This window comes from Ambystoma mexicanum, chromosome 3p (assembly GCF_040938575.1).
Source record: "Ambystoma mexicanum isolate Mex_15411 chromosome 3p, UKY_AmexF1_1, whole genome shotgun sequence".
NCBI classification, from domain to species: domain Eukaryota; kingdom Metazoa; phylum Chordata; class Amphibia; order Caudata; family Ambystomatidae; genus Ambystoma; species Ambystoma mexicanum.
In genome coordinates, this window is record NC_090925.1 from 484361695 (window position 1) to 484388446 (window position 26752).

The following is a 26752-nucleotide window of genomic DNA, read 5'->3' on the forward strand; positions in this document are numbered from 1 at the left end:
TGTCTGGGCTTGCTGATGTATGTATGCGTTTGTGTTTCTTCCTCTGTGTGCTCCTTTTGTTGGAACATGATCTCCAACTAAATATGTACTATGGCTGTCATGTGTGTTTGGCCACTCTCTGTGGGTCATATTGGTACTGGCCTATTTGCTGTGGGAAATGTGTGCATGCTTGTTGTGTGTGTGATGTTTAGTGTGATGCTTGCAAGGACACTATAGGTATGTTGACAATGGTAAATGTGGGGAGATGACTAGTTTGGAGTTGCATGTGTTTCACGTCTTTGTCATACACATCTATTGCTTGGCTACTTCTTTGCTTTGCAGTGCAGGCATGTTGGTCATTGATGGACATTGTGTGTCTGGGTGTGTCAACCATGTATGTTGTGGCTGACATGGAACTTCCTATGTACATGTGTTCATGGGTGTTGCGTCCTCTTGGGGCAGGGGTGGACTGGGAACCAAAAGAGGCCCAGGAAATAATTTTCAAAGTGGTTCCATATTACACATTTTCAGCCAGCCCAACTCTTTTCCTATGAGAAAACTTGGAAATTAATAGGTTACCACACAAATGAGGCCTCCGGGAAATCTCCAGAGTTCCCTACAGGGCAGTCCACCCCTGCTTGGGGGTTGTTTGAGGTACGCCTGGTGTCATTTCTTTGACTGAGTTACCCATATGATTATGTGGCCATGTGTTTCACAAGTAGGGAAGGGATCATTGCAAGGCTGGGGTGGCAAGAGATGGTTGACCGATGGCATTCCTTGTGCAGGGAATTTCATGTTTGCTATCAGTGTATCAGTGTCGGTTTAGTATGTTTTGGATTGTGTGTATGATGATGACGATGTGCGGAGACACTTACGTGTGTGCCTATATGTTCCACAGAGCAGCGAGGTTTAGGATATCTGTTAGCTCATTCACCTCTGCCCATTCACTTCTCAAGGTTTCATTTTCTTATACATTGTGTTCCTTTATACTACCACAGCTGTGTAGGTGGCCCTTTGGCACTTGCTTGTCCATGTGGATGTGCTCACACTTACACAACGGGTATAGCTTTTTGGTATTGGGGCTGACGAGAATGGATGCGGTTTCACTCTGAATCAATGGGCCACACATCTCACATGTGGACTATGTCACCTGAACATCAAGGGTTCAAAGTGTAGCTGTAGTGAGAGTATGGTTGGCTATTGTGCAGCTGTGTGTGCTCCAGGGGGAAGCCAGGATAGAGTTGGCTGTCTTGGATTCAACAGCACTGCTTCCAAGTGATGATGCTGGAGGAGAATGTCTGCCAGGTGTACCTATGGAAGACACAGGCCAGAGGGGTTGAGGTAGGTTAGACCTCTGCAGTTAACTGGGCTATGGGTGTTCAGGATACATAGCTGGCAAGCGTTGTTGCAGTTACAATGATTGTAAGTCTAACACCACCATCTTACAGAACAAGGCCTGCAAGCCTGTTTGTGGCCTTGTTGGTTCAGTGAATGGGTGTGAGTATCCATTGATGTTGGGTATGTGACTATACCCTTTCCCAACAAATCATGAATGTGTGCCAGCATACTGTTTTGTCTGTTCAGCAACCATGCAGATGTTTACATCTGTGGCATTCCGATTGTTGTGGCCCTATGTGCAAGAGGTATGGAGGGACAGCCAGTGAGCTGTTGTCAGGCAAATGTTGTGGCCAAATAATGTGGGAATGTAGCTGGTCCACTTAGGTGGACTGGGTATTCATCATGGACCTCTGGAAGACATTTCACATTTCATCCAACTCATGAGGCCTCATTACGAGGTGGGCGGTAAGGGATTACCGGCACCGGTAAGGGCACCGGTGTTGGTAATCCCTTACCGCCCTACTACGAGTTCCCTTTGCAGGTCCTTCCTTAACGCCTGGTTTTTTCAGGTGTTAAGGACGGGACCCGCAAATGGAGTCTAGAGCTAATAACGGTACCTCAATTTGCGGTACCGTTATTAGCGCCTTCCCCATTCCCATTGAGCCCTATAGGGGCTCAAATGGGAATGGGGAATGGCCCTGGTGAATGGGGAATTACCGGTCCCGCCAACCTTGGAATGGTCCAGTAATTGCTCCATTCACCAGGGCGGAGTCGGTTTGGAGGCAGCCATGGCGCTAATAGCTATGGGTGCTAATAGCGCCATGGCTGCCTCCAACCTCGTAATGAGGCCCATGGTGTCAGTGTTAGAGTAAGAGTGGCCATTGGGGTGATGTTCATTTGTGGTGTATTATTGTGATGTGGCACCTTGTTGGGGCAAGTGCTGTGTGTGAGAGGAGTATGCATAGAGTGATGCAGATTTTGGGGCACAGATTAGTGGGGGTACTGGGACAAGGGGCCCTTGTGGGTGCTGCCTTAATGTAGGCAGCCAGGGCACAGATTAGTGGGGGTAATGGGACGAGGGCAGATTTGTGAGTGCAGCCTTAATGTAGGCGGCTGGGGCCAGGGTCATCTTAAGCACTTTTGGGGCCCGGGGCACGGACATCTTTGGGGCCCCTCTCCACCAAACCAAAGGAATTAAGGGATCAAGAGTACTGGTCGCACCCTCCACCCGTCGCGCTCACATCCTATAGGTTGATAAGCTGTCTCGCAGCATAACAAGCACCCTTACCTCCTTTAAGTCCCCTTGCCCTCGTCATTCTTGCTCTTATCAGAATGATAAACAAATAGCATTTGAAGACCAACATTAGCAGTCTACAAAGGGTTTACTGTTCTAGCACATACAGGATACTTTTTTATCAATAACATTCAGGAGGGTAGCTGTAGTATTAATGCAGGACCATATGTAAAAGGTACATGTAACCCATAATAGACAGAGAACTCACATTAGCTGCCTCACAGAATGCAAAAGTGCTCATGCATGGATAGCGACCACCAATTGCAAAGAAGGAGAACGCTACACATACCGTAGCATGGATACTGGAGGCAGAATAGAAGCTACCAGGAAGGTGTCTTTATCCAGGGAGACTGAGATTAGAAGTGGGATATCGTTTTCAAATAGTGTTGCCATTAGATATCAAAGGAACAAATGCCTGTGGTGTGCGATATACATATGTTCACTATTAACACAGTGAAACCATGAATAAGGCTTTCATGAAGATCATACCATAAGAAGGAAATCACTCGGAAGGGCTGATAATTTTGAAAGGTTTAGGGACTGGCAATATTGAGAGGATAGGCAATACAAGATTAAATGAGATTCCCAGGATCACACATTGGTTAAGGGGTAAAGGGGTGAAGCTGGGATTTGTGCCAACTCTGCAATTTCTGCATTTGAACACTTTCTTTTCCAGTTCTTACCATGAACTAAAACAATCTCATTTTATTAAAAAAAACAGACTTGGAACATACACAAATCACATTACCAAACATGACAATTTTTTAACAAAACATTATAGAAGGGTGTTATGCAAAATGGGAATGATTCTACCTTCATTCTCTCCATCATCAAGGGAAGTATATAAGAACCAGCATACCAATCGATGTGATTTAACAAATTTAATCTGGGTTTGTCTTTTGTATTTTAAAGCTTTAAATACTTCCAAAACAATGTCTTGTGACATTTTCATCTACAAAAATGCATAAAAACCTTTGACTTTTACCAAAAAACAAACCGTTTTTTGTGTCAAACAAGCAGACCTTAAAATATGTTTGCCTGAGGCCTGCAACATAAGGTCTTCTCTCTTAGGTCTACCAACCCTTCCACCCGAATGGCCTACATAAAAAGAAAGATCAAGTAATGGGCTAGATGATACCAGCAGCATGCAAGAATGCAAACCTCACAGAAGAGGGCAAAATAATGTAAGATATATTAGATGATTTGACCAGGATCACTGTATCATCTGCTGGCAAATCCAGGATACAAACGTGAATGCTGTTGTTCCATAGTCTTGAATTTGGATACTTATTCACCTCTTGGACTAACAGTTTATGCTATCATTGGAGGCGATAGCCTAGGTTTTACAACATCCCATCGGAACAAACCAATTTCTAGACCTTCACCATACAAATGACATGTTCGTTTTTATAGCAACCCCTATCTGGTACAGGTACATTGCTGATAATAGCAGATGTTGTTCTGCAAAACTAAGTACATATGCAGGCAGGTTTATAAACTTCAGACATAGGAAAGGCTCAGCCAGCCTTGCTGGAATGTGATATTCTAATTTTGCATATGAACACATATCTCTGCAATGGGTGCTTCACACACTGAGCTAACTTCTGAACCATTGTGGCACTCAATTTATCAATATGTATTTCACCATTGCCTATTGCACATGATCAACATAATTCCCACAGATAGTAAAGAATGCTACAGAGTTGTGCCATAAGGAATACACAAACTAAGTGAACACAAAAAGCAATACATTGTTATTGTTATTGTTATTTTGCATTTATATAGCGCCTTATATACCATTGGTATGGTCTGAAGGCGCTGGTAGGTTGAACGCCCTTGGGAACCGAAGTTCGTATCAGTAGAGAGAGAGAAGAGAGAGTCAAAAAGGTGCGTGTGAGCACCAGGTATGTGTACAGCTCGTGCAGTATCAGTGTAATAGCTGCTTTCTAGCGGTAGGTGTGGTGGTTGAGAGGTCAGGAGTATGTGTTCGTTCTGGCAGGATTAATCCAGATCGGATGTGGCTGCGTTAGGCCTGAGGAGAACGCCTTGCTGGGGGGTGTGTAACCAGCAGTGATTATTTAGAATGATGTGGAGTGAGCAGCGAATGTTGATATGAGAACAGTTATACCGAATGGTGTCATAGTATCTCTGTGTTCTAGTTGAGTGGTGATGTAAGGAGAGAGTCAGCGTGTTGGTGAGATATGATGGGTTTCATGCCCTTTCAGAGACTTCTAATTCACAGGGAGGCTATGAATTGATCAAGGCAGAATGCACTTGCCAAAACAGAAAGGCAATGGGTTTAGAGCCTCAGCAGCACCCCATAAAATATCCTCACGTGTGCTATTTAAGACTGGTGACTAATGGAATCTTACTTCTTCAGATCAGCTAGCCTTGTGGGGCCCACTCCAAGGTGGGGGCCCTGGGCAAGTGCCCCTTTTGCCCTCCCATAAAAACGTCTCTTGCTGGGGCACTGGTAAGTGGGGTTGCTGTGACAAGGGCAGACTTGTGGGTGCAGCCTTCATTTTGGAGGCTGCAGAGCAGGTTTGTGAGAGTACTGGGATGTGGGTGGATTTGTGGGTGCTGTCTTAATGTAGGTGGCTAGGGTGCAGATTAGTGGTGGTACTGGGAGGGGGACTTGTCAGTCGCAGGAGAGGAGTGGAAATAATGGTGATTGCTGGTGAGTAAAACCTGATAACTTTTTTCCATGGGTCCTGCGCAAAGGTTGCTCGGCAGTGCAGTGTTCTGTTTGCAATGGGGGCGTGTTATGGGCATTCCCGGCGGTACTCATTTTTCTTTTAGCTGCATGTTTATGCGTGCATTTCTTTCCACGAATCAGGTCCCAGTGCTGTAGATTTGATCCTCGCAATGTTCTTGCTCAAGCTAACTACTTTGCTCAGACTTTGCTCTTTTGTTTGTAAATTATGTCCAATATGTTCTGTAGTAAGAGTTTTGCTTCCTCACTCAGGAGACATTGGGCCTGGTTTTCAAAAGCGTTTTACATTAGCACAATCCCATTGAAAAATGATTCATAAATCAAGCCCATTAAATATAAATAGATTGTACTTTCATTTAAAATGTTACTCTATCTTCAACTTCACTCACTGCGGTGATATGTGGGTATGGAAATAGGATGTGCACCTCATATTTACCAGGAGATTCGAGGGTATTTCTATTGCACTAACTCCTGATTTCAAAATCCTCTCTGTACTGCACAGACCTTCCTAAGGATCCTGCCAGAGGTGCCTCACATATAAATGTCATTGCATCCGAAAATGAACAGGGAGTGCTTTTCCTGGATGGGTACTTTTGATGGGAAACTGGGAAACGCTTTATGCCATGTTAATACTCGTGTTTAGAGTGTGTTTCTCTAATCCAAGTGTCATCTCGTTGTAAATTCTGGCAATGTGTGCACTGATGTATGTGGCCGTGCACAGCCTCTCTGGCTCTCACTTCCTCTGCCTTCTTTATTGTACTCTTTCGCTCCTGCCACTCTCTCTCTCTCTGTCTTTCTCTCTATTTCTCTTTTTCTCAATTTCTCCCCTCTCTATCTCCATCCCTCTCTCTGTCTGCCGCACACACGCCTGCTCCCGTGTAAGTTATTTCGATCTGCTGTCCCTCTGCTTATTCTTGTCCAGATCCTAGCTCAGTGTGTCAAGTGCGCGATGATGAATAAGCAACAGGGTGCAACTTCTTGTAGAGGGGTAGAGAGATAAAAGATCAAGCTAAAAACTGCCCAAGAAACATTGCTATCTGGTGTCAATAAAACGCCCCCTTTCTTCCAAAGAAGGATTCTACCTGTTTGGGCAGCAATGATACAGAGAACATGGTTCCCACTCTCTTTCCTGAGAATGTTGTGCAAAGGCGGGGACCTCGCTCACCAACACTGGAGTGCTTAACCATGCAGGAAACTTGCAGAACAGGATACCAATCATTAGGACCCAGTGAGCGGCATTCAGCCAATCCGGTTGCGTGGATTGAAGGAATGATGCATCTGTGTTTACCTATGCTTGCCTGCGTATCACTTGCTTAAAAACAAATCGCTATGTGACAGATATGAGAACCGGCTGACCTGCACAGTACTTATATAACCATGGATGGATGTTTTGCACTGTGAATATGCCTTCACCTATGTGCCAAGTCGTTGGTATTTCACCTGTGCCCTCTGAAGGATCCTGTATACATGTGGTGCATTACAAACAAGTATCTGTAAATAAATAAATAAATAAATAAGAAATCTGGCGGTGGTCCACTTCCATTCCAGTTTCTGCCCGATTTTTGTCAACTTAAACCGCAGCCCCTTAAATGTGCGGGGAAAGAAAGGTATGCTTATTTTGAAAAGTTCACAAGTTGGCGTTGCTTATATACGTTTTAAAAACGAATGATTATTGCGGCCTCAGCTTCTCAGTTGCATCTCCATATGTCATTTTTCCCTCCTGTTAACATCGATGGCTGGTCGTTAAAAAAGAAATCATTGGTCTTATATATATTCTTGTAAATGTGCTCCTTTTCACTTTGGTACACTTCGGGGCATTTTCGTTCCTTTCAGAAAGCTTGTTTTGGCAACGTTTCAACCTAGCAACAAGTTTAGCGTTAACCACTCGAATTAGGAGATAACTCCTTCTAATTGCCTCCCCCGAGGTCCTGGTGAACTGTTCTTTTATGCCTCATATACTGGCTCTACAGCATTTGTTCCGTTTGTATTGCGAGTAGTTAAAAAAAAAAAAGAGCAAGGTAGCAGGCCTGGACAGTGCCAATGAATGAATAAATAAAGTAAAGACAGGAACTACATGCGGTGGTGGGTGATGGGGCTCTGCCTTTCATGCACCATGTAGATGGGTGAAATACCTGGCAATTTAAGCTGCGCGCATTGCCTTGTTTTGGTGAATGTTAACTTCTCAGCATATACTTCAACTTTACTGAGTGCCTTCAGCATTAAGAAGCACTTGATCCCGAGTAAGGAAGATACAAGGTGTGCGTGGAATAAGACCCAGCTATTGTGATGCACGAAGATTTTTAACATTGACCTACATTTTAGATACCACCTGCACATATTGAATATATTGGAAATCGCAAGCATATTTTCTCTTTGCCTATACTTTCAAAAGCAGAAGCGGGGTAGAGAAGGTACTGTGAATAGAGTCACGAAGAGGCAGCAACACCCACTATAAACAATTTTAACTGCACACAAACAGCACTGGCTGGGAGACTAAACGACTGGAGTATCAGCCATGCCAGATACAAGCAGTAGTCAAGCAAGGTAGGGTAATTACAAGTTGGGTGGTAAGGGTTAACGGTCACCGGTAATGATGCCGGTGTCGGTAAACCCTTATCGCCCTATTCCAAGGCCCCCTAGCGGGTCCCAGAAGGAACGGCTAGTCTGACCAGCCGTTCTCTGCGGGTCCCATTAAGGGACCTTGAAGCTAATAACGGATTAGCGCCTTCGCCATTCCCATTGAGCCCTATGGGGGCTCAAATGGGAATGGGGAATGGTTAACTGAATGGGGATTTACCGGGTCCGCATAGGTCGGAATGTCCTGTTAAATCCCCATTCAGCCAGAACGGACCCGGGTTTGGAGGCAGCCATGGCGCTAATAGCGCCATGACTGCCTCCAAACTCGTAATGACCCCCAAGGTGTCTGACTAGAGCAGGACTCTTCAAGGAGTGCTGATGCCTGATCAGGAATTGGTGAGTCACACGTATTTAATGCTAGCATCAGGAGCAGGGCAACTAGTCTCACCGCTGGCCTGGTTGAGAAACCGCAAGGCTGTGCAAGCTGCTGACGCCCCCAACATCTCCAGAGTGCCCCGCTGCACCTTCTCTGTCTTCGTCCGTATGACCTAACCTCCCACTATCAGCTGAGAGCAGCTGTCAAAGGTGCACAGCTGTCGGAGAAGTGTTGTCTGCCAACCCTCGTGCACAGCCGGAAGAGAATAGCCGTGCTGCAGCCCCACGCAGGTTGAAAGAGAAAGCGGTCAACAAGATACAGTAGTATTGCATCCAGGAGGTGGCTGCCTCCTTTTGTTCTCATCCATGAGCGTGGGTTCCAATTTTGTGACTATCCCCCTCCACCCTTCCAGCCGCTTAACAGCCATCCTAGACCGAACCCAAAGACAGCAGTGTTGGATACAGAACAATCTCCGACATGATTATATATAATGGTTTTATATAATGCAGGTCTAGCTCTTGAGAGTTTGCAGGCCTCCTACCTCAACTCACAACCGTTAAACGTGCCATCACCTCAAGCAAGACTAACACGTGTAAGAATCTCTGCAGGTAAAAGTGTCAATTTCTATGAGCCCTAAACCCTGCAAATATATGTACTGGGAAGAACAAGCATAAGATGAAAGGAGCATGCATGCATTAAGGGGTGCAATGTGCAAAGTACTCAATCAGTGGTTGCAATGAGCATTGTCATCTTTGTTTCTATCCAGTGATACATACTGACTGTGCTTTGGCCATAGGGTGCAAAAGAAACTAGTACTGGGGAGTGGGAGAGATTGGAGCATGGTGTGTCCTTTTGGTTTTAAAGTAGCAGTATATATATTCAGAGCTCTTGTGTACATCACTTGAGATACACATGGATAACAAAGATTAAGTAACAATGGAAAATTGCATTGGCTTGACTTCAAACTAACCAAATTGCAAATTGCCCAGGCCTCTATTGTCGGTTGTAACATTATTTCCAAACGTGTCTGCTTGATCTAGGATCCACTAAATATTCTGAGAAATGTACACGAATGGCAGCAGAGCTCGTGCAGGAGAAGGGCACGTGGGATATAAGCTGTATGTGTGAGTTTGGCCATGGCCACAATGGAAACAGTAAATAAATAAGTGGACAATAGAAAATGACAAAGTGTGCATATAAGGTATTATAAAAGCTGTTATTCTATGTAGGCATAAATACCGAGTAACGTGGAAAAGGCAAATATGTCATAATGGTGCTTTAATAACAGAAATAGGTCCTGAGCAATTTGTTCATACTCGGATATTTCATTAACTGACTGCGTATACACACTGTGAATGGGAAATATGTGCATATTTGAGAATTGATTAAGGACAAAGGCAATGTGGGAAGGTTAGTGGGCGGGAGTAATCCCACAAGTGTTGAATAATGCAAAACGGAAGAACAAATTCTCTGTTTGCCAATATGTTTCTACGTGATTCATGGCATTAACGTGAGAGAAGGTAGGGGCACACGCAGGAATTCTGCTAGTGTGTGTGTGTGTGTGTGTGTGTGTGTGTGTGCCGCAGCAAAGAATATGCCGAGGCTCTTAGATGGCCAAAGGAAGAGTGTTTGGCCTGGTGTCAAAGGCTAAGAGCATCCAAAACTGGTTATAAGTCCTTGAAGGACAGTGAATGTGAGATGCCAACGTACCCCTTGTTATGTTGCAAAGAGAGAACACCATGAGAGTCAAGTTTCTTCATTTAAGACAATTAAATGCTCTAGAATGGGCCGATTCACGGTCTCTGATCACGTGAGTCCAAGATGGAAATAGATGTGGGCCTGCAAGACTGAACCTTGATAAGAATGTGCTCACACTCCCTTATATACCCAGAGATGTGAAGCTAGTACAAGGCCAAGTTCAAAGACAATCTAAATGGCAGATGGCATGAGTGGTGAGAGATGATGGGCTAATGGGGTGGGGAGGTACGGTCAAATCCCCCCACCAGCATCTGGGGTACCAGTTTATGTGCTGCTAGTGAATCAAATGTTCCAGAAGGGTACAAGCTTTCCAACCAATTGTAGAAGGCCTTATAATGAAGGGCCTTATGGTTTGATAACCAATGATGTGCCGTGTAGCTAATAACTTTTGAAGATGACTTAAACTAAGGGTGGGCATGAGTTGCCCACCTGACTGTAGAGACCAAATCACAATCCTATCCCATATAGAAAGTATACTTAGATACTCCCCTTAGTCCTATCACAATCCCGCATAAATGTTTGTAGTTGGACACATAGCATGATGTCACGTATGATGAGTTTTTGCTATAAAATATAATTTTTTATGAAATGTATTGAGATCATGCTGTGCTACGTCCGTTGATGTCCTTTGTACTCCCTGTTTTAGATATTTGATAATAAAATAGAAAAATTGCCAACTTCCTGAGTCGGTCTTCTTGTTTGGTGTGAGAGTTATTCTCCATCCCATCCACCGTACAATGTGTTACCTTAATTAAAAGGACCATAAGGGTTCACTTGGTAGCATGTAGGATGGTTAAATAAAAAGACCCATCGACCTATGGACTCTAGAGTTTCGAACGATTGAGTACCCTCGTCATATAGCCAGAACATGGCATGGTTTCCTGTGGAGAGTGGCCGATATAGAATTCTTGCAAGAAAATCGAGACAGGTGGGACAGGTCCCTCTTTGATGAAATCCCTCCTTTGCGGACGGAAGGCAAAAGTGGTCGATTGGAGGGGGGAGCCGATGCTGAAGGCCTCGAGCTGAAAGAGTGAATGATGAGCAGACTAAGGAGAATGGCAAACTGAGGGGATGGGATTGTGGTAGTTTAAAAGAAACGGGTGGTAAAAAAGTAATGGGGAAAAGTAACAGGTAATTCGAAAAGTAATGGGGAAAAGTAAATTGTGATTTTTTTGTGTGTGTGTAATTGAGAGAGAAGGCACGAGAGTCATAACCCAAGGGATTCAGAAGGAGTTGTCATACACTACAGTCGAAGTAACCTAGGCTACATATTGGACAGGTCCATATAAGATGACAACTCAAATCATGTGATCAGGGTATAATTAGGTCAATACACAAGAGGTGTATGTCTCAGTGTATGTCTCACAGAACAGCCAAAAATACATTGGGCCTCATTACACGGTAGGCGGTAAGGGTTTACCGGTACTGGTATTTTACCGGTACCGGTAAACCCTTACCGCCTTACTACGAGGTCCCTTTGCGGGTTGGGGAATTTAACGCCTGCTTTTTGCAGGCGTTAAAAACCAACCCGCAAAGGGACCAGGGAGCTAATTACGGTACCGCAATTTGCGTACCATAATTAGCGCCTTCCCCATTCCCATAGAGCCCTATGGGGCAAAAATGGGAATGGGGAAGGGCAATGGGGGAAGGGGGAATTACCGCCCCACCAACCTTGGAATAGGGCGGTAATTCCCCTTTCCACCAAGGCGGTGCCGGTATTTTACCAGCATGGACCAAGGTGCTAGTAGCACCTTGGTCCACCGCCATCCGTGTAATGAGGCCCAATGTATAAACAATAGGCTCCCACTAGTGAATAAGAGGGTGAACCTGGTCAGGAAACATAGAGACTAATATGTATTTGAATTGTATTGATATACTTCACATAATTCCATAAAAAGCAACCACATGTTCATTCTGTTATTAATCCGTACATCGGGTGATACTAAAAACATTCCGATTTCATATTACACCGGTAAAAATATCATCGCAAAAAAGGAAGAAACATTTTTTGGGGGAATTTTCATGATCAAAAGAGCTTCTTCGTAGATACTATCATGCTACATTAGAGGAAAAGAAATTCCCATACTTATTCTATTTGCCATGTGGCTTAAGTATAATCCTCTAAGGTATCAAATAAAGTACTGAGCAAGTGCAAAAAGTGCTCAGAATCAAAGTGCTGTCTGTCAACTACTGGTTTCTTGGATACATGAATGTCAGTCATGCCACCAAATATCCTGTTAATCGTAGTTTCGACAAATAGTACGTCTAGTTATAAAAAAAACTGACGTTCGTCTTCTTCATGACAAAGCACAAATGGACATCTGTTAAACAGTATACATTTAGCCATATGTATTGTACTGAAAGTATATCCAGGCTTATTTTTGTTCATCGATATTCTTGTAACAGCGCCCTTTGGTGATGAGATAAGAAAAGATAAATAAAAACATAATAAAAATTACACTACAATAAAACCCAATCGAGCAAACCACTCAATTTTATCAGTAGAAGTTCAATACTTTCGATTTTGGAGAACAATAAATACCCTTGTTTCTTTCAATGTAAAGCCAGGGAGCGATTGTTTCAAACCCCAACTCATTCAAGAATCGTATACTCAACAGTTTTTCTGTGGAGATACAAACAACAAAAAAAAAAGAGGAACTGAGATTGAAACGGTCCCTAGTTTAAAAATGTGGAAATTCCAAATGACAAACTACAAGGCATGAGGCTAAAGGGCAAATTGGACTCACCTCCATAAGTGGATCGATGAAGTGCAAAAATGCCTTGCCTGGAAATGATTATATTCTAGCAGGTTAAGGTTTCATCTGAAATCCAGCTATTCCAACCAGGCTGCCTGCCAATGAGGAGTCTGGGATGGGACCTACTCGGAAAAGTAAGGGGACTGTGTTTAGAACTACGTGGTCTAATTCCAATCTCATGCAATTAAAATACAGTGTTAATTTGATCCCATTGGCTCCCTAGACCGATGCTAGATAGGCATATGTCTATCAGATGGAAAAGGGCAAACGGATGGGAGAAAGCTTAACAGCTCTATAGCCACTACTAGAGCGCGCCGGTCCCTACTGGCCGTTTGCATAGTGATAACGTTGAATCAATACCAATCTAGTTCTACCTAAAAGCGTCCACCGAGAAGGCTTGGAGGCTAGTTGTGGAGGTGACTACCATTTTCTGGTGAGTGCAGGGAGAATCTATTGGGGATGGGGAGTACATTGGAGATAGTATGAGGGTGTTTCTGGTCGGAGTGACATGTTGCGTTGTGCTTGTAACACCCATACTGACTTGTGTGTATGGATCCGGCCCTTGGCTGTCACAGTGTAGGCACTAGTTGGCAGTAGGTGTGAGAATGGTGCTTTGCTTGAGTCTGTTGTATGTATACGTAATTGTAGGCAGTACAGCACCGCGGGAAACGTTACCATGCATGACTTTATTGGTTTCTAGTGGGTGTGTAGTAGGACTAGGCTATTGGGTGCATGGGTGGAGGCCTATGGCCTATGGCCTCCACCCATGCACCCAAGAGCCTAGAGATTGGCCACAGCCTTGCTTTAGCAAAGGCAGGTAGACATTGACAGATGTTTAAGAATTGGTGACAAGGCAGGTGCTCTCTTTTTAGGTGTGGCAAATTAATTGACTCTAAGGATTCTGGTACTTGCATTTTTCGCACTTAATTTTTCTTGCAGGTGGCTGGAAACAACTCCCTCCACAGCACAAATCTTCCCTTTGATTTGGGAGGCGGAAGCCATGGTTGTGGCTCCCCATTGTAAGGCGTGATGGCCCTGCTACTGCTGCCTTTTGAGCCTGGGACTCCTGGAACAATGTTTAAAAATTGGTGACAAGGCAGGCGCCCTGTTGCCAGTCAAGTTTTCCTGCATTAGCTCCTCCTCCAAACGCACGTTTTCATGACTCCATCAATCTTTAGGGAGGCTGTGTTTCTTTGCTTTTTCAGGCGTGTCTTCATTTCCTTTTCAGGTGTGGCAAGTTAATTGACGCTAAGGATTCTGGTACTTGTATTTTTCGCACTTAATTTTTCTTGCAGGTGGCTGGAAACAACTCCTTCCATAGCAAAAATCTTCCCCTTGATGGGGGGGGGGGAAAGCCATGGTTGTGGCTCTCCATTGTAAGGCATGATGGCCCTGCTGCTGCTGCCTTTTGAGCCCGGGACTCCTGGAACAATGTTTAAGAATTGGTGACAAGGCAGGCGCCCTGTTGCCAGTCAAGTTTTCCTGCATTAGCTTCTCCTCCAAACGCACGTTTTCATGACTTCATCAATCTTTAGGGAGGCTGTGTTTCTTGCCACACCTGAAAAGGAAATGAAGACACACTTGAAAAAGCAAAGAAACACAGCCTCCCTGAAGATTGATGGAGTCATGAAAATGTGTGTTTGGAGGAGAAGCTAATGCAGGAAAACTTGACTGGCAACAGAGCGCCTGCCTTGTCACCAACTCTTAAACATTGTTCCAGGAGTCCCAGGCTCAAAAGGCAGCAGCAGCAGGGCCATCATGCCTTACAATGGAGAGCCACAACCATGGCTTTCCACCTCCCCCCCATCAAGGAGAAGATTTGTGCTATGGAGGGAGTTGTTTCCAGCCACCTGCAAGAAAAATAAAGTGTGAAAAATACAAGTACCAGAATCCTTAGAGTCAAATAACTTGCCACACCTGAAAAGGAAATGAAGACACGACTGAAAAAGCAAAGAAACACAGCCTCCCTGAAGATTGATGGAGACATGAAAACATGCGTTTTAAGGAGAAGCTAATGCAGGAAAACTTGACTGGCAACAGGGCGCCTGCCTTGTCACCAATTTTTAAACATTGTTCCAGGAGTCCCAGGCTCAAAAGGCAGCAGTAGCAGGGCCATCACGCCTTACAATGGGGAGCCACAACCATGGCTTCCGCCTCCCACATCAAAGGGAAGATTTGTGCTGTGGAGGGAGTTGTTTCCAGCCACCTGCAAGAAAAATTAAGTGCGAAAAATGCAAGTACCAGAATCCTTAGAGTCAATTAATTTGCCACACCTAAAAAGGAAATGAAGACACGCCTGAAAAAGCAAAGAAACACAGCCTCCGTGAAGATTGATGGAGTCATGAGCAAAGAAACAAAGCCTCCCTGAAGATTGAGGGAGTCATGAAAACGTGCGTTTGGAGGAGAAGCTAATGCAGGAAAACTTGACTGGCAACAGAGCGCCTGCCTTTTCACCAATTTGTAGGCATTGGCACATGGAAGGAATGTATGCGGAGGTACTCACAGAAAGTGAATTGGTGGGCAGTTGTGGGGGCAACTATTATTTGGTGGTGAGTGTAGGCAGACATCTTTGAGGATGGGGAGTGCATTGGACAGAATATGAGGATATCTGTAGTATTAGTAGTATGTTGTATTGTGCTTGCAATATCTAAACCCTATTGTGCTTCCAAAACCTATAATGCCTTGTGCACATGGGTAGGGCCATTGTACATAAGAAGGTGCCCACTGGCTGGAAGTAGGTAACAGGAAGTTCACTTGCCTGGGTGTATTAGTGAATCACTATGTACCTGTGGGCAGAAAGTGTAAGTGCTGACATGCTTGCATGTATGGGTGTATTCGCCTATGTACCCAAGAGCCTAGGGCCTGGCCACAGCCTTGCTTTAGGGAGGGCAGGTAGACATTGGCAGATGGATGGAATTTGTATGCAGGTACTCACAGATAGTTAATTGGTGGCCAGTTGTGGAGGCCACTATTACTTTTTGGTGAGTGCAGGCAGACTCCATTGGGGATGGGGAGTGCATTGGAGACAATATGAGGATATTTGCAGTCGGGCTGCTACTTTATCTTGTGCCTGTCAAACCCATATTTCCTTGTGTGCATGGGTATGGCCCTTGGCTCTAATAGTGCGGGCACTGGTTGGAATTAGGTGCGACTCTGTTGTCTTGTTTGAGTATGTTGCTGCATCTATGCGTACATGTATGCAGTAAATTATAAGCTTACCTTGTGCTATACAATACACTTCTAAATATGTAAGTGCTGTAAGATGCGCCCCTTTGCAGAATTAATGTGGAGGACATGGCCCAAGTCATAAAGGGAAATTGCACAGATAAGACATCATTTATGTTCAGAGGGGTATGGACGTGCGCAGAGCTTTTGTTCAGGGAGTGCAGTAAGAAAGTGGGAAATGCAAGGCTTTTTTTAGTACGTAACGTTTGCGACATGTCTCATGTACGCAGATACAAACACATAAACAAGTGTGGGGTAAGTGCGCAGGTGACAACCTTGAGAGGATATTGGGGTTGGGGAGTGCATTGCAGATGTTGCAGGGATTGCTATAATTGGTGTACAATGTTGTATTGGAAGTGGCAAGCGCGTACTGCCGTGTATGGATGGCTACGGGCATGTGATGTAACAATGTGGCCATTGTTCGGAAGTAGGTTTAACACTGCCCCCTTCTTTGGGTCACTTATTACACTGATATGTAAGTCTAGCGTACAGGGCTGGAAATATGTATGTGAAGTGCGGGTGCTCACTGTCACAGCATGGTTGTGGAGGACATTTTGCAGGTGCTATACCAGTAGAGGTGGTGTGAAGTGACAACACGTGAAAATGGTGACTGTTATTGGCCTTGTAGCTATTCACATACTGAGATGACACAATTAATGTACAGTATGGTATACCTCTCATAACACCTAGTACGGTGAGAGAGAAGGAAGGTAGTGCGACATGACACACGTTAATAAGTATTACATATGAACACTATGGAGAATGTGAATTCTAACACACATACATTTGCAGCCGGCAACATTATGAATGCTGTTAAGTAGAGCTATATACTGGATGGCAGGCTATCTGACTGTTACCTTTATTTTGGCGTACTTGTTTATATGGTGAAAGTAAGCCGCTGTAGCTTGAAGTCTGTGCATTTGTACTGTGTGGATGGCTTCCATTAGCTATGCCTGTGTGCAGCATACACCATCGCAGCAGTCACTGGCATCAGTGACTTCACTTGTGGACACTCGTTCCTCACGGCGTGCACTCCAGGTATTTATTTTATGTGCGTGCCAAGCTTAGCACACTCTGTCATGTGAGCACCTAGCTCTGGAAAGGAACAACATAAACAAAAGAAAAAGCAGACTTGCGCGGACAGACTGTACGGTTCGAGATCTTTCCAATATTTACTAAAAATATAGTGAGTGGTCCAAAGTCCTTTATTTTGACACATAATGTAAACACAGTTGGTGAATTCACTGCACGTTTATTTTGCACACTAAATACAGTGACCAATGCCGTCTGTGCAATTATGTTCTTCTGTTCTGCTGTAGCACAATGGGAAAAGGAGTACATAGTGCTGCTTGGTGGTCCGTGTGCAAGAAGACATTGGGCCTCATTACGAGCATGGCAGTAGCCATGCCTGTATGGCAGGCACGGCTACCGCCATGCCCGCTACCGGCACTGCCTCGCGATTGGGCAATAACCAGCCCATTACGAGATGAATGGGCCGGTAATTGCCCATTCGCGGGTGGCGGTATTGCCGGGCTCCCGATCCCCATGCTGCCCCATAGGGCAGAATGGGGGTGGGGAGCATGGCTGCGCCGGCAGCATTGATAACGGTGCCAGGGCAATTACGAGTTATGCTTGCGGGTGCCGCACAGCTCGCCAGGTAAGATCTGGCAAGCTGTCAGGGACCCGCGAGCAGAACTCGTAATGCGGTGGGACGGTATGAATGGTGCCAGTGCCTTACCGGCACCATTCATACCATCACCGCCAGGGTCATAATGAGGCCCATTGTCTTAGAGAGGTAGCAAAAGTAGCAAGCGGTGCCTCTGGGAACTGCAAGTGGACATACCGATCCATAGTGGTTGGCTCAGATAGTAATGATGGAAAAGACATTGCGTATGGTAATATTCCAATGGTTGGTAAACCAGCCATCTATTGGAATGTGGAAGGGGTGGCATGCGCGGTAGGGTGCAACATATTTGAGTGGAAAGAGGAATAAGAGTACATGTAAGTAGCGGCTATTACTGGTAGCGTACAGGACAAACCCTTGCAGGAAGGATAATGTAGTAATACCTGAATGGGTGATGAACAATGACGTGTGTGACTGCATTGCACCATATTTGAACTCACTGCCTTGGTGTCTGGTTTGTAAGTAATACAATGATTATACAATGAAATGTGTTGGAACCGTTGGGACAAGATGATGTTTCCATGTGCTTCTTTTTTACAAAAGTTGACAGTGGTAGCCAGTGCAGTTGGACCCATGTTGCATTGTGTCAGTGTGTTTTCAAAGAAAGTAATACAAAAAGTAACATAATGGGGGTTACTTTGGATTGGTGGAGAATGGAGTAGCTGCTTTGGTAAGAAGCGCGCAAAAGAAATGTGAGTTGCACATATTTGTGTGCCGGTTGACCCATGCGTGCACCTGTGTCGGTTACAAAGTATAGTACACTGAGGGTGCGTAGACGTAGTAATTGTGTGGAAGGGCATACAAAGGGCAGAACAGGGAATCTAGCAGTGCGTAGAAGTTGAGGTGTTTCAGTGTACGAGAATCAGACAGTTGCAAGATATTGGGAATGGTGGAGACATGGCAGTTTGACAGTGTTTTTTAGTTTTTTTACTGCCGTCACAAAGGTCCGTATGAGGTATGGAGAGAAAGTGAGCGGTACAGCAAATGTGTAAATATGCATACAGAGGAGCACGTAAATAACTATTAATCGTCATACACATGTGTACTTACATAATTTCGGCAAATTCCTCCTTCAATTGGGAGGCTGTGAAATGGCACTGTACAGCGTATGAGATGGTTGTGGAGTACTTTTGGGCACATGGACAGAGGAACTGCAGTGCAACCTATGTATCCTTTTTTGTTAGACTCCTACACAGTATATGACCTTGCAGCTATGCCTGCTTTCCCCTCAATGTACTGTTTAAGGAGAGGTATGTTAACTTTAGTTTTCCGGAGATGAGGCAGGAAAAAAAGGAAGTCATTAGGCAGGAACGTTTTTCCAGTGTAGCATCTCTTTACGAATGCTGGTAGTGTCATTACAGTGAAGGTAGTAGAACACACAAATAAATATGATGGTGCTGTACAAATGGACATGTGAATGCACAGATGGCAACACACAGAGTGTTTTTGCAGTGTGTAAGGAAAAGGTAGATGTGCACTGTGTTACGAGGCAATGGTGGGTGATGTGACAATGTGTTTGCTGTGTGAGAACACATGGGTGGGTGGTCCATAGTAAGCAGGTTGGTGTTGTAATGCATGATCTTTTTTGCGGCAACTGTTTAGGAAAGGAAAGCAGTTAGTGTGAACATTTGTTTGACATTGTGAGGCGGTTATGGCATGCAAATGGTGTTTTCTTTACAGAAAAAAAAAAAAATTGAAAAAGTAAAGAGGTACAGTAGTGGTTGCAATGTGGCTGGGGAGCTATGATGTATGCGCTGTATTGAAATATGGGTTGGCTACGTTTTTTGAAAATGGTGTACATAACAATGAAAGTGAGCTAATGGCGTGCATGGTGGCAGTGCAAAGCTAGGAGGCAAATGTTATAGAAGTTAGGAGACTAACGTAAGATGTATGGATGCATGCACAAAGTGGTTTTGTTCTAATTGTGCAGAATGTAGGGTACGTTACTATAGTGTTGTTAATTTAGTGTCAGCACTTATGGTGACCAGTGTACGTAGGAAAGAGATTATGTATTCAGTGGAAAAAGTAGTAGGCAATGTAAACAGCAGTGGCTAAGGGGTAGGTGACTGCGTTATGTGTAGGGTTAGTTGTACGTGCATAGATGTTTGTATATGTAGTTCTGCAGTGCAGTGGTAATAGTGGGCAGGGTGTGTAAAGTTTAGTTTATGGCTAGAGGCTGTACTGTGTAGAGGGTGTAGTGAAGCCTACAGGGTGTGACGACAAGCTGCATAGTGTAATATGGGTGTGCATTGTCAGTGGTGCAATTGGTATGTGGGTAGCAGAAATGAGTGCACTTAATGCACTGTGGATATTGTACAGAAGTATAATACCAATCATTGAAGACTTAGGGCCTCATTACGAGGTTGGAGTCAATGGAGGTAATGGAAAAACGATGCCGGTAAAGGATTACTGACATCACTTACCGCTCTGGTGTATAATGACCTGGCAACCCGCTATTAGCGGCACCATAAATAACGGTGCCTCTAATAGCGGCATGTGCGCGTACACACGCCCCTTCGGGGAACAAATACCGGCATGCCGGTAATAGGAGGAGATCACAACCCACGCGGACATGCAAATACCTGCATCCAGAAGCCGGTAATCATGGGCTTCACGATGCCGGCCATACAGGCATCACGGACCCCCTGCAAACAGCAATCAGCAATCAAGCCAACTGCCACAGGTGCACACCATCACCACAGGTGGAGTCAATGAAGGCTGGGCCAGTGTTAAATTAGCACACCCACACACCACACCCCTTCCTACCACTAGCTGTTGCAATCATGGCACTGGAGGACATGCCTATACTGCTACAACTACAGCAACAACACCAACTACAACAACAACTACAGCAGCAACAACAGGCAGCACAGAGGAGACGCAGGAGGAGAAGGAGGGTGAGACAGGCCCAGCAATTACCACCAGCCAGCCAGCAGTGCCTTGTAGGCAGCCATCAATCCCTCACATCAGACCCAGGCCATTATCCTAACCCCTGAGCAGATCCACACCCTGTACCGGTTGGACCAGGACACCATCACCACCATAGTGGACATGATACACAATGACATTGGCAGCCTCATAGAAATACGCACTGCCATTCCCCCGCTACTAAAGGTGGTGTCTGTGCTCCACTTCCTGGCCACAGGCACCTATCAACACACAGTGGGTCAGCTGCATGGCATTTCACAACCACTATTTTCACGCATGGTGAACCAAGTGCTGGATGCCCTCCTGAAGCACGCAAGCAGCCACATATCCCTACCACGGACTGCCCAGGAGGTAGCCGACACCAAAGTAGGCTTCCATGCACTGGCAGACATGCCCAATTGTGTTGGTGCCCTGGACTGTACCCATGTGCAATTGGTAGTCCACCATGCCATGGAGGCGGTGTACCGCAATCGCAAGCAATACCACTCCATCAATGTGCAAATGGTATGTGACTCCAGCAAGATCATCACACATTGCTGCGCCCGATTTCCCGGATCAACACATGATGCCATGGTGCTGCGCAACTCCACGCTACCCCGTCACATGGAGCGACATGCTGGACCACGTGCCTGGCTGCTTGGTGAGTTGCCCAACTGGCCCATGGCAGTGCTTTGGGGTACTGATGTGTAGGGATGCATACTCCACCTGGGCGGGAAAGGGGAGGGGATGCATACTCCACCTGGGTGGGAAAGGGGGGGTGCATACTCCACCTGGGTGGGAAAGGGGGGGATGCATACTCCACCTGGGTGGCATATGTCGGTGATTGGAGAATGCATGCAGAGCTAAACACTCCTGACCTGAACCTCCCAAACAGAACATGACACATCACTGGCACACATTTTACCATTTATGCATATCAAAGACAACAAGTAAGAGGCACGACCAGGCCACCATGGGTATATCAAGCAATGCATGACTGAACAGGATTGCACCTGTGCCAATGTGACTAGTGTGACCATGCACAGTGTAGAATACACAGCATAAATGGGAGGCTAAACATTGTCGTACAACCACAGTACATCCGCCTCAGCATGCATTATTACACCCTGCCTCATCTATTGAACGCCATCCAGACTACCACACCTCATAGCAGTATAGTATGCATCTAGGTAACAATCTTGCATACGTACAGGGACATATGCATGTCCACACCAAATAGCTGCGGCCATGACTGTGCTTCCTGAAGGTGGCAGCTCAGAGTAACACACACCTATTACTATTTGCTTGCAGGTGATGGAGGATATCCCTTGAGGCCGTGGCTACTTACCCCTGTGCGGAACCCACAGAACAGCCATGAAGAGGAGTACAATTGTGTACAGACCCGTACCTGTGTTGTAATTGAGCAGACCTTTGGCCTGTTGAAGGCGCATTTCCGCTGCCTAAGCAGGTCTGGTGGGGCACTCCTATATAGTCCTGAGAAGGTGGCAAAGATCACCATGGTCTGTGTCATGCTGCACAACATGTGCGTCCGGAGAAATGTACCACTGCCACCTAACATTGACATGCATGCACCGGGTGAGGATGATGAGAATGAAGATGGAGGTGAAGTAGCCCCCCTGCCAGTACGTGATGCACAGGATGGCCATGCAGTACGCCAAGCACTGATTCATGAATACTTCTGAACCACAGGGATTATGATAGACATGTGTCAGTGACACACTGGGTCCATGTGGACATGCACACTGGGATTTTTGGGAGTTGGTCACTGAACACCGTCACACATTAAATGGATATAAACAAAATGAACAATGTCCAGCCATTGAATTTTTTTGCACACAACGGGTGTATTTGTTCAGACAGGGAAAAATGTGACCACTCCCCCCCACAACCCGCAGTGAACTCCCAAACCCACCCAACAAACCCCAAAAACCCCCAGTGAACTCCCAAACCCACCCAACAAACCCCAAAACCCCCCAGTGAACTCCCAAACCCACCCAACAAACCCCAAAAGACCCCAAAAGACCCCAAATATACTCCAAGAAATGCTCCCCTTCACCCACAACCATGTGTCCCACTCCCATTGTCTGGCCACACTACTTCCGGGACTTTTTGCTGTCCGGGGGTGGCATCTCGTAGTGCCGTGCACTGCTCCGGGTCTGGCGCACAGAGCTTGCGTGCGGGGACTGAGGATGCAGGTGTGGTGGCTGTGGATGAGTCCGAGGCAGGTTCCATGCCTGCTCCAAGGCATGACCGCTGCATGTGGAGCAGGATGGAAGTGAGTACTTGGGTTACTGCCCCCAGACAGTCCCTCATGAGCACAGCTGACGCATTCACAGCGGCTGTGTTCGATGCGATGGTCGCTGTGGTCCCCGCAATGGCAGTTGCAATTCCCCTCCTTGTGTCCTCACCATCGGCAAAATATACTGCAGCAGGAGATCCAACATGGCCTCCTGTCAGGCCTCCACCCTCAACAGACGTGACTCCAGGTTGTTGGTGGGAGCTGAAGTAGTGGGAGCTGGAGTGGTGGGAGCTGGAGTGGTGGGTGGTGCACTGGTGGGTGGTGCACTCACGGGGCCTGCGTCCTGGGTGCTGTCCTCCTCTAAGGGGCACAGGTCATGGAGGCAGGGATCATCACTGCTGTAGGTGGTTGAGGGCTCCATATGGGGCAGGGGGATGGTCAGCGAGCTCGGGGTGGGTGGACAAGTCACTACTGTGATTCCCTCAAGGTCCACATTGACATCCAAGACATCCTCGGTGGTGGCCGGCGCAGGAAGGGACCCCCCTCCAACTGGTGTGGGTGTGGGCTGCTGGGTCTGATGTGTGTCCGGCACACTGGCAGCAGGTGTTGGTGACTTTGTTTCCACTCGGACAGGCACACTGCCTGTGGGTGTGGCCTGCTTGTCTGCCATGGGGTGGTGGTGGCAGTGGCCCTTTTCTTTTGGTGTGACGTGGATGCCCTTGCAGTGTTCTCCTGACTGGCATCTTTCTCATCGGTGCCTGGGGGGTAGAAGAGATCCAAGTCATCAGTGATGGTGTCACATGCCAGAGGCATACAATTGTGCTGTTCAATATTCATTCATTCATGCATTCATGTCATACAGGTGTGTCACACTTGGTATTCTGAGGGGGCATTTTGGCATTCACTGCATGGCAGGTGGCATGCCGTTGATTTGGGGTTTGTGTGATGTGTTACATGTGCTTGTTCCAGGTGTGTTGGCCGTGTGTTGGTTATGGGTTTGGCACTCTGCTTGCATTTCTGTGTGGCAGGGTTTGGGCCGCAATCTGGACTTGGATATGTTGACTTGGGTGTAGGGGCATGCATTGCCTTGCCTAGTATCTCTTCCACATCACTTGTGCTACGTTATGGTTTCCCCTACAGGGATGTGCAGGGTCACTCACCTCCTCCTGGGGATGATGCTGCACCCATCTCCATCTCCCCGAATCCCTCAATCGACTCTGGATTGATGAAGCTGCTAGCAGTCTCCTCCCAGGGCATCATCTTTGCAGGTGATTGGGGACCCCCGCCTGTCGCCATGGCCGCCCTCCTGTTGCTTGACATGATGTTTCTGACCCTCAAGCGGAAGTCGTCCCACCTCTTACGGCAGTCCCGGACAGTACGTGGGGTGGTCCCCACAGCCGACACCTTGCGGGCTACCTTCTGCCAGATTTCCTTTTTCTTCAGCTGGGCCTCACGCTGCATATCATTTTCTTTAATGATGTCTGCATGTGCAGCGAGTGTGTCCGCCAACATATTCAGTTCTGCGTCGGAGAAACGCTGATTCCGCTGCCGGGGGGTGGTCTTCTGGGTAGCCTTGGACATCCTCAGAGTATTCCCACAGAGCACAACAGGAATCCACTGGTGGTTTGGGAGGATTGCAATGGATTGTGTTTTTAAAGATGGCCACCGGCCAATTTCCCGTTCCGACGCGATGACGTTATTTCCGGGTCTGGTTTTACGGGCCCGGTATTAGCATGTTGGTATCTGGAGGTTGGAGGGCCTTTGCCATTACCGGCATGGGGGTTCGCGCGTGCTCGCGCACTCGTAATCACCTGCTATTAGCGGCGTCATACGAGCACGGACCTGCTCGTTCCGCCATGCCATTAATGACCACGGTTTTACCGTGCTACTCGTAATGAGGCCCTTACAGTTTGCATTGAGGAAGCCGTGCACTGTGTTTTGGGTGTGGAGTGTAAAATATTGTCACGCTGGTTGCTGTATTATCTGTGGGAAAAGAGAACAAAATATGTTAGCGCAGGAATTTTATTACTTTAAAGTACAGTGCATAGCATACATTTCTTTATTTTGTGGACCCTCATAAGTAGCACTTCGTAAGTACTATGCTTTGAACCAGTGCACTGTGCAATCAGCACAGTTCCTGTGATTCTTTGCATAATCAATGGGTCTGAGGGGGAAAAAAATCCATGCTGGATTAAAGAAAAACCATCGAAAATTAGTTGCAAGTACAGTGCACAATGAGTGATAGTGATGTTTGGAGTGGTTACAGCACTTTTTAAGGTGTACTGGTGAAGTAGGAGGAACTGTAATGGAGTATGATATGTGCACTATACATGTTGGTAGGATGGGTGGCGTTCTGTAGTAGGTGCTGATTTGCAAATGTTTCACTGCTTCCTTTTTGTACCTTTGTTTCTTTACACGATTGGTTTCTGCTGGTGGTTCTGCAAGTATTATGATATTGTTCAGTGGTTATGCAGTATTATGACCTTTGGTACGTAGCTGTTGGTGTATTGTAACTGCTTATACTTTGGAAGTGTTTCAGGGTATGTTTGTAGCACGGTAGTTGTTGAAGGTTGAGTTGGATGGTTGTGATGCTGCAAATAACATTGTCATATTCAGGTTGCAGTTAGAAACCAGGTGGCATATTCTAACTGTTTGCAGTGTCCCGTTTGTAAAGTGTAAAGGGTACGTAGAGAATAATATTTTTTGTCCACTTATTAAGGTACTGCTTGGGGATGGGGAGTAAGGTATAGTAAGTTTGTACATCAATGAGTAAAGTTTGGGTTACAGATTACTAAGTAGGCATTTCCAAGATTTGTAGGTGGTATGTGCTTTGGACTGATGGAAGTTTAATTGCATTACTATCATGACCACTGTTTTGTAATTCATGCAGTATAGTGGACTCCATTGACGGAGTCCCTGCTAGTGCAGAATTTGCACGGTAGCTACGTACCTGTTGGCGTACTGTAACTCCTGATACTTTGGAAGAGTTTCATGCTATGTTTGTAGTACAGTAGTTGTTGAAGGTTGACTTGGTTAGTTGTGATATTGCAAATAACATTGTCATATTCAGGTTGCAGTTAGATTCCAGGTGGCGTATTCTAAATTTTGCAATGTCCCGTTTGTAAAGGGTATGCAGAGAAGTTTGTGCATTCCTTATTTGGACATCTGTGCACATTTTGAAGTGGTGCTGTCCATTTGGGGATTTACGTGGTGATACATAAATATGTGTTGATAGTTATAGGAGTATTCTTGGAGAGCTATTGACTGATTTCCAGTAGTGGGGATTTTAGAGGTTACAGAGGACAGTTTTCAACCCTCACACTTAGCAAATTCCCTTCCACGTACACAGTGGAAAATAGTGGCACTGTGTTTTGTGGACACGTACTGTTTGTGTGACTGTGCTCCTTGAAATCATTGTGGATGAAGCAGGCAAATATACAGTGTGGTGCATTTAGCAATGCTTCATGTATGGTACATTGCTTTAGGTCGATAGTGTGGAAGGAAAAACATTTTTTGTCCACTCACGAAGGTACTGGTTGGTGCTGGGGAGTAAGGTATACTAGGTTTGTACATTAATGAGTACATTTTGGCCTCAAGAATATTAAGTAGGCATTTGCAAGATTTGCAGGTAGTCTGTGCTTTGGACTGATATTATGTTATGTTATGTTTTTATATGGAAACCCTCTGGCATCATTGCATTCCCACCATGACGATTGCTTTCTGGTGTATGCAGTATAGTGACCGGCATTGGTGGAGTCCCCTGTGTGGTAGATTATGGCTACAGTTGTGAAGGTTTTCCTGCCAAGTGATATCTGTCCGTGTGTAAAGGCAGTAAGTTTGCAGTTGTTTTTGGTATTGTCAGCATTGTACCTTAAGAGCATTAAT